This window comes from Otolemur garnettii, unplaced genomic scaffold, assembly GCF_000181295.1.
Source record: "Otolemur garnettii isolate 467f Iridium unplaced genomic scaffold, OtoGar3 scaffold00086, whole genome shotgun sequence".
NCBI lineage: Eukaryota > Metazoa > Chordata > Mammalia > Primates > Galagidae > Otolemur > Otolemur garnettii.
Window position 1 is genome coordinate 2,279,204 of NW_003852481.1, and position 9,511 is coordinate 2,288,714.

A 9,511-nucleotide genomic window follows, 5' to 3' on the forward strand; every position below is an offset into this window, starting at 1 on the left:
CATGGACCCGACACACGGAGCTGTGAACTTACAAGAGTCAAGTGACTGCCTTCCAAAGGCCAAAAGAGATGCAGCCTCGGAGAGGACAGGCCATCTGAAATTGGCTGAAAGAGCGGGCCTACTTAGGAAGGAAATTGCAAGAGATGGAGCTGTTTGTAAATCCGAGGATTCTTAATGTGAAAATGAGTTAATGTCGTGCTGGGTAGGTAGGGAGGCCATGCAGCGAGGTGGAAAGAACAGAATCAGAAGACACAGATTGCAATTTTGTCCCTACCACGGAATATCTCAACAATCTCGGGCAAATGGTTGCCCTGGGTTCTAGCTTCTCCATCTGTGACCAAGTGATAATAATCAGTGGTTCCACTTATGGAATTACGTGGATTACTTTTTATTCCTTACAATAACCCTATGATAAGAATTGTAATTATTACTGTCCCCATAATGCAGATAAGGACGCCGAGGCTTAAGGAAATTGAATACATTTTCAGAATTTACACATCTAGTAAATGGCAGAGCTGGAATTTGAACTCATGTTTGCTTGTTTTAAAAGCCTGTGTTCTTGGCTTGGTGCCTGTGGCTCAAGCGGCTAAGGAGTCAGCCACGTACACCTAAAGGTGGCGGGTTCAAATCCAGCCCGGGCCCCGCCAAACAATAATGATGGCTGCAACCAAAAAATAGCCAGGCGTCGTGGTGGGTGCCTGCGGTCCCAGCTAGGTGGGAGGCTGAGCCAGGAGACTTGCTTGAGCCCAGGAGTTGGAGGTTGCTGTGAGCTGTGATGCCGTGGTACTCTACTCAGGGGGACAGCTTGAGGCTCTGTCTCAAATAAATAAATAAATAAATAAAACAGAATAAATAAATAAATAAAAGCCTGTGTTCTTGGCCCGGCCCCTGTAGCACAGTGGTTATGGCGCTGGCCACATGTACCAAGGGTGGTAAGTTAAATACCGGCCCAGACCAACTAAACAAAAATGAGAACTGCAACAAAAAAATAGCTGGGTGTTATGGTGGGTGTCTGTAGTCCCAGCTACTTGAGGGGCTGAGGCAAGAGAATCGCTTAAGCCCAAGAGTTTGAGGTTGCTGTGAGCTGTGCCACGACAGCACTAAACCAAGGGGGACGTAGGGAGACTCTGCCTCAAAAAAAAAAAAAAAAAGCCTCTGTTCTTAACCATTTATCCTCTTCTGCCTCCCTTGCAAGGGTCGGTATTAAGGAGAGCACATGACACCAGGTTTTACTGAAATGCTGGCAATTCATTTCACTATTAAGTGGCTAATTGTTCTGATACTTACAATTTTAGTTTCATTTAGAGATTAGATTTGAATGTATGCATCTATATTATTTTTTCAAGCATTATTCCTTTTTTCTTTTAATTTAAAAAAGTTTTCTGCTCATTCTTACATTTGTGGTGTTTATTTGGTTGTATAATTGCTTCTGGAGGCAAGAAAAGTGAACGTTGTCGAAATGGTCAGACACGTAGTGCAGTCTCATCAGGGTAGCGTACTTGGCCACAAACAGCCATCCTTTTCTGGTTCCAGCAGTGACGTGGGAAAGGATTTTGTGCCTGGGAATCTGGGGATCCAGGTTGTAATCCAAGGTCTGAGTTCATTGTCCTGTGTTTATCTTAGGCCAGTCACCCTCTTTGGGCTGCTATTGCTTCATGTTCAAAGCAAGGAGATAAGACGAGATGACTGGAAAAGTTCCTCACAGTATTAAATAGCCTCTGCTTCCTTATAATTTTAAAAGAGGACGCAGTTCAGAAGAATATAATTTTAAACAGTTTCTAATATAATACTAATAGACAGGGCGGCTTTAAGCTAGTGATAGACTAAGAGGAAAGTGTGACTGAAAAGTCTGACTAGATAATTTCTAAGTTCTTTCCAGCTCTGAAATTCTAAGATCAAATAACACCACATGGTAATCTCATAGTACTTTGTAATATTTCAAAGGACTTTCATTTGATTTATCCTTCTGATCCTTACTGGGACGAGATGAAGCAGTGGATAGAGTTATTTTATCCGTGCTTAACGAATGAAGGAACTAAAGATTAAATGCATGGCCTCAGTTCACTCAGCTAGCTGAGGACGGGGCGGGGGGGGGGCAGAAAGTCTTTCTGACCAGTGTGCTGTCCCCCACAGCATCTGCAGGTTTAATAAACGTTAACTGTTAAAGAACGTTGCCTAATACAAAATTACATTTTATTCTAGTTGGACAGATGAGTAATTCTCAGTGATAAATATCTTTGCTGAGAAGTTCAGTCTTTAGATGAGCATTTTTGAGTCATCTATAGAGTCAGAAAAAGGTTAGGACAGAGAATAGTTGCAACTTTCTCCAAAATTTCCTCAAAATCAGAAAAGCTGGAGAGCAGGTTTTACATTTTCTTTCTTTTTTCTTTTTTGAGACAGAGTCTTACTATGTTGCCCTCTGTAGAGTGCTTTGGAATCATAGCTCACAGCAACCTCAAACTCTTGGGCTCAAGTGATCTTCTTGCCTCAGCCTCCCCAGTAGCTGGGACTACAGACGCCTGCCACAACACCCAGCTATTTTTACAGACGGTCTTTCTCTTGCTCAGGTTGGTCTCCAACCCCTGAGCTCAGGCAATCCACCCACCTCAGCCTCCCAGAGTGCTGGGATTACAGGTGTGAGCCACCATGGCCAACAACATTTTCTTTCCAACTTAGAAAGTCAGAGTAATTAATGTGATAAATTGTCTTTGATCTAAAACAACTTTTCCAAAATCTGTGAGCCTTTAGCTAAGTATTGAGGACATTTAGCAACTATGACTAAGCAGCTCATTTGTCAGTTACAAAAACCTTGTATTAAATGCTATGTTTGTAAAAAAGACAGTTCACCATGTTTATACTCACATAAGTACTCAATATAAGTACTCAATATTTCAATATAATAAATATAAATGTGATTTATATGAAACATAATTTATGTTAATTTACTTATTATTGAAGTTGTTAATTATTCTGTTATATTATTGTATAAAAGTTATACTACGGCTCAGCACCTGTGGCTCAAGTGGCTAAGGCACCAGCCACATACACCTAAGGTGGCGGGTTCGAATCCAACCTGGGCCAGCCAAACAACGATGACAGCTGCAACCAAAAAATAGCCGGGCCCTGTGGTGGGCACCTATGGTCCCAGCTACTTGGGAGGCTGAGGCAGGAGACTCGCTTGAGCCCAGGGGTTGGAGGTTGCTGTGAGCTGTGATGCCTTGGCACTCTACCCAGGGGACAGCTTGAGGCTCTGTCTCAAAAAAAAAAAAAAGAAGAAGAAGTTATGCTACATATATGTACATAATAAGAAAACTTTTTTCAGTACAGAATAGTGTAAAATAAACACATCCTCCTTGCCATTCCAGCCTGGGCCTGATCTCTAGAAATAAAGACCATAAAGGTGACTGTTGTTAGATGGTGTAGTGGTTACCAGAATAATTTAAAACAGTAAGCTCACAGCTCTATTTCTCAATTCATCATTTTAGAAAGTATCCACTGACTTTCCTCTAGGAAAGATAAGAAATTTCTTCCGTTTATACTTACTCCAGACCTTTCTTACCCTCTACACGTATCTCCTAATTTGCATTGTTATCATTTTAATTTTTCTTAAAATTATATTTTAAGTTGTTCTTTAAATAGCACACCTAAAATTCCACTTCTAAATTTATTTATTTAGGTGGAATCTTCTAATTTCCCCTTGTGTAAGAGAGTCCATCTCTTTATTGAACGTGTGTGTACGTGTACATAGACAGGTATAGGCATTTTTATTCATGCTCTGGAACGGTAATGAAGTCTTCTGAAGGTCACATGTAATTCATATAAAGCTCTCGGACAGTGTGGGGCACAGAGCTCTTCTCTAACTGCCAGCTGTAACCATCAGCCCAGTGGAGTGGGGAAACCCCCATTCAGAAGAAAAGGTAATCTTAATTAAAACCTTTCAGCTCAGATGATGTTCTTCTAAGCTTATAGGTCTCATGGGTCGTTCCTTCCCTTCACACTTCCACTATTTTTAAAGTCGTCTTCTTCTTCTTCTTCTTCTTTTTTTTTTTTGCAGTTTTTGCTGGGGCTGGGTTTGAACCCGCCACCTCCGGCATATGGGGCTGGCACCCTTCTCCTTTGAGCCACAGGCGCCGCTCCACTTCCACTCTTTTTTTAATGTTCTCCCCTTCCTCTGGGTCACGACTCATTGATTCTTTCTTGGATTGCTTTTAATGTGCTGGAATACTTCTTTGAATTCGGGGGTTTTTTGTATAAGAATTCTGATAGCTTAAAGGTGTCTTTATTTGGCCCTTACATTAATTGATAGTTTGGCCAGGCTTAGAATTCCAAAATCCATTTTCTTCTCCTCAGAACTTTGATGATATTCTGCCAATGGAAAGTAAGCACCATGAGGGCAAGATTTTTGTATGAGTCACTGATATAGCCCAAGGGCCAAAAATAATGTCCAGCATGTGACATACACCCAACATATAGTAGTTTTATTAATGAATTATCTTCTAGTGACTAATATTGCTGAAAAGGAATTGGATAGAAAATCTGATTATTATTCCTTTTCTTCCCTTTGCAGGACTTTTTCTTTTTTGAGACAGAGTCTCACTATGTCATCCTTGGTAGAGTGCTGTGACCTCACAGCTCACAGCAACCTCCAACTCTTGGGCTTAAGCTCTGGATGGAGCACAGTGGTGAGATTACGTAGCTCACTGCAGCCACCAACTACTGGGTTCCAATGGTCCTGCCTCATGCACCTCAGCCTCACCCACTTTACTTTATTTATCTTTCTGGTAGCCACACTGATCTTCAGTTGTGTCTATCTTTAACCATTCCTTTGAAATTTTTATTTTTAGTTTCCAAAAACACTTTAGTTTTCTTTCCTTCCTTCCTCCCCCATCCTTCTTTCCCTCCTTCCCTCCTTCCTTCCTTCCCTCCTTCCTTCCCTCTCTCTCTTTCTTTCTTTCATCTGGCTTTGCCTGATCTAAAGTGCAGTTGATACGGGATTTCTAACACTGGTTTTTCAGGCTCTTGGTCTCAATGATTCGATGAATGAATGGATGGACCACAGGATGGACAGTAAGTTAGGTTTTATTTACAGAGGTATTATTACAGCTCTTACAAAGAGCCAAACCTTGCAGAATAGGATAACATAGGGTTTATATAAGTGTCACAGCTCTTACAAAGAGCCAAACCTCCTTACAGAGCAGGATGCAAGTGTCACAGCTCTTACAAAGAGCCAAACCTCCTCACAGAGTGGGGTATAAATGTTACAGCTCTTCCTCTTCTGCTCTCTCTCCCTCAACAGTCTGCAATGATCTGCTGAAGTCTTGCTCTTTTGCTCTATCTTCCTCAAAGGTCTGTGATGATCTGCCCCTTAGGCTCTCTGCTCAGGGGTTTATATAGGCGCAGTTGTCCAGTGAGCTGAGAGCTAAGCTGATTGGTCTATAAAATAGACCAGTCAGGAGCAGGATTGAAAATGGACCAATCAGGGATGCACTGGAGGAATTGCCAGTGTTTTCCCCTGATTGTCCTGGTCTTCTAGCACCGTTCTACTGGAGCCTCTAGTGGGGGAGGAAAACTCCCCTGCTTGCTCCAGCCTGCTGGTTCCTTTGCCAGCTGCTGCCACCAAGACAGAGGTGGCAGATCCCCAAGCCCCTCTCAGCTGAGCTGGCTGGGGCGCCACTTTTCTGGTATCACAGTGGTGTCATGATAACTCACTGCAATCTCAAACACCTTGACTCAAATAATCCTCCTGCCTCAGCCTCACAAGTGGCTGGGACTACAGATGTGCACCACCACACCTGGCTAATTTTTAACATTTTTTTGTAGAGGTGAGGTCTTGCTGTGTTGCTCAGGCTGATCTCAGACTTCTGGGCTCAAGTGATCCTCCTGCCTCAGCCTCCTAAAATGCTGGAATTATAGACACAAGCCCCCTTGCTTGGCCTGACTGCTACTTTTCATAGCAAACAGGAATTGTTTTAAGACTGTCATGAGTTTTAGACATTCCTCTGATGATTCTAATTAGCATTTTTATTGGTATTGTTTTAAATATTAATTTTCTCAGTTGGCTAATTTACATGTGATTGTTTTGTATGTAGGTTAATTATTATTATTATTTTTTAATACTTCTCTTTCTCTGCTTGGATCAGTTGTTTTATTTTTCCTTTGGGTCAGTTGTTTTATTTTCTAAAAGCTTTCACTTTTGTATTTTTTTTTTTTCTCACAACTGCGTTGTTCCCTGCTGTCAACTCCTATGAATGAATTCAGAACTAAACAAACATCTTAATTTAGTACCAGTGGCTTGCGTGGGTTTCCTCTTCAATTGTTCGGGTTTGTTCCTCCAGGAAGATCTTTCCTTAAACAGAATGACTCATAGGAGTTCCGTGCCTGGAGGAGGACTTGTGAGCAGGAAGACTTCCCTTTGGGGCTTCCTGTGGGCAAAATCAGAGAAGGGCGGGGAACCCCCAGTTCCCAGGTGGAGGGGGTGGAGATTCGGGGTTTCTTCAGTATCTATCTCCTATTGGGCCATAAGACCCCACCAGAGCTCTTCTCTCTGCCTTTTCTTTCTAAAGGGCAGTGCCCTGGCTTTTAGCCTGAGGGCAAAAGTCTCAGCTGCCAAGCTCTGTTTACAAAGGTCACAGGAAAGGGCCCAGCAGTTCCAAAGCTCTGAATCCAGTTCTACAGGGAGGCTGACGATTGTCCCGTAACCCACCCCTGCTTTGTGGACACAGTGAGGAGCTTTTCTGGGTTCCCTGGGAAGACACGTGCTCCTTTCTTGGGTGCTTCGGTTCCTCATCAGTCTGTCCACCCGCTTGGATCTTCCAGAAACTTCTCAGAACTCTGGTGTGAGGATGACACCTTTTGTGTGTTTTTTATTGCTGTTATCAACTCATTTTCTTTAAAGAATCTGTCCCTTTGATGGGCATATGGGAGGAAGAGGGGTAAATGCCTGTACTTAACTACCTTTGGCCACATAAATGTTATTTGGATTCCCCTAATTCAGAATCCCGTCCTTACTAATCCCTTAAATGAGAGTTTAACTTAAGACAAAAACAACCACAGGACATTGCCTGTGGCTCAAAGGAGTAGGGCGCTGGCTCCATAAGCCAGGGGTGGCGGGTTCAAACTGGCCAAAAACTGCAAAACAAACAAACAAACAACAACAACAAAAAAACCCCCACAAAAATTTTGATTGGAAAAAACCTTGAACTCTGTAAAAGAACCCAAACTTGGAAATGATCAGTGTGCTCCCAACAGTTAGTAAATTTGAGGGCCAATCTGGGCTCTACCACTTACTAACCTTGTGGTCTTGGACAAATCACTTAAACTTCCTAAGTCTCTAGTTTTCGGGAACTCAACATGACCGTGATAATAGTAACTACTTCATACAATGATTTTGAAAATTATCTTAGTATACATAAATCCCTAAGCACAATCCCTCAGGCAATAGAGGGTCGTCATTAGACATGAGTGATTATTAGCTGGGTGCATTGACTCACGCCTACAGTCCCAGCCACTTAGAAGGCTGAGGTGGAAAGATCCTTAGACCCCACAAGTTTGAGCCTGCGGCGAGCTGTGACCAAGCCACTGCACTCCAATCTGGGCAACAGAGCAAAACCCTATCTCTAAAATAATTAATTAATTTTAAAAAGACATCAGTAATTATTAAGATCTGCAAATAATTAACATCTATGTTACCAAACAATTCTGGAGTAAACATCCACTCTCTTCCCATTTTCTCATTAAGATACTGGCAAAATATAGAAAAGTTCCTTGCTTTCTATTTCCACCCAGACAGTCTTCTTTGGGCATCTTTTCTTATTGTAGTAAAATATACAACATACATAGCCCCAGATTTATCATGTGAACTATTTTTAAGTGTACAGTTCATTGACACGAAGAACATTCACATCGTTGTGCAACGGTCACCACTGTCTGTTTCCAGAGTTCTTTTTAACTTGCAAAACTGAAACTCTAAACCTTTTAGACAATAACTCCCTGTTTCTGCCTCTCCCCAGCTTCTGGCAACTACCATTGTACTTTGTGTCTTTATAAATTTGACTACTCCAGGCAGGGTGTGGTGGCTCTTGCCTATAATCCTAGCACTGTGGGAGGCTGAGGCAGGAGGATTGCTGGAGGCCAGGAGTTCAAGACCAGCCTGAGCACCATAGTGACACCCTATCTCTATAAAAAAGAGAAAAATTAGCTGGGTATGGTGAGACATGCCAGTTTGCATTGTGATTTGAGGGATTTAGAAATTATATACCATATTCATTTTCTCCTCTGTTTTACAGACACACATGTTGATGCATCTTTTCAAAGTGGGGAGATGAATTCCTTCTTCTCCCTGCTACTCAGCAGGCTGAGGCAGGAGGATCATTTGAGCCGACAGGTTTGAGGCTACGGTGAACTATGATCATGCCACTGCCTCTAAAAATAAATGGATAAATAAATACAGTTGACTACTCTGGATACCACGTGTAAGAGGGGCCATATGGTATTTGTCCTGTTGTGACTGGCTTATTTCACTTGGCATAATGTCAAAAAGTTCTTGTAATGTGTCAGAATTTCATTCTTAAGATTGAGAAACGGTCCATTATTAGATGCGTACAGCACAGTTTGTTTATCTAGTCATCTGTCCATGGACACCTGGAGTGCTTGGAGGCACCTGTGGCTATTATGAATAAGGCTGCCCTGAGCATGGGTGTAAGAGCCCTGTTCCAGTCCCTGCCTTCATGTGGTAAAATCGCTGCATCCTTTGGCACCTGGGCTTTGAATTTTTCCTTGTCTCATTTGGTGTCCTATGACTGTCCCAGCCAGTTTGCATTCTGGTTTGAGGGCTTGAGAAATCACACACCATATCCATGTTCTTCCCTTTTCAAAGCAGGAGATGGATTCCTTCTCCTCCAACTTGCACCACTGTGATGACCTGACGGGATCTGCTTGGTGAGTCCCAAAGGCTCTGCTGGGGACAAGGAGACTTTCCTGTGCCCTGTTAGTTTGAGACAGGAGTACACTTTCTGTCAGCCACCAGAAATGGCTCTCTAAGACATTACCCTCATCTGCTCCATAATAATGTAGGGAGGTTTAACCTTTCCATGAAAACTCACTTCTGTTCAACAGTCAACAAATGGTTTTGAATATCTGAATATGCCAGTTCTGTGCTAGGGAATAAGGGGATAAAGTGGGTAAGACTTGGTCCCTGTGGCTGGGGGATTTTATTCAGTGGGGAGCTCATGGGAACGCTCCTTTAACTCTCAGAGGGTTAATACAATTGAGAGGAGTTGGCATGGGGGGTCCTGCAGTGTGAGTTTGATTAACTTCATGGTAAATCCCTTTCTGGACTTGAGTATTCAAAGACCCTTTACCCTCAGATGTCTCCCTCCATGGCCCTGTTATGATAGGCCTATATGACATGAAAGTTTCTGTCATTAGATTCATTAAGAAATCAAGGGTCTTGGTGATATTGGAAATATCTGGGTGAGAGATAATACTTAAACCTGTCATCTTTTTTTTTTTT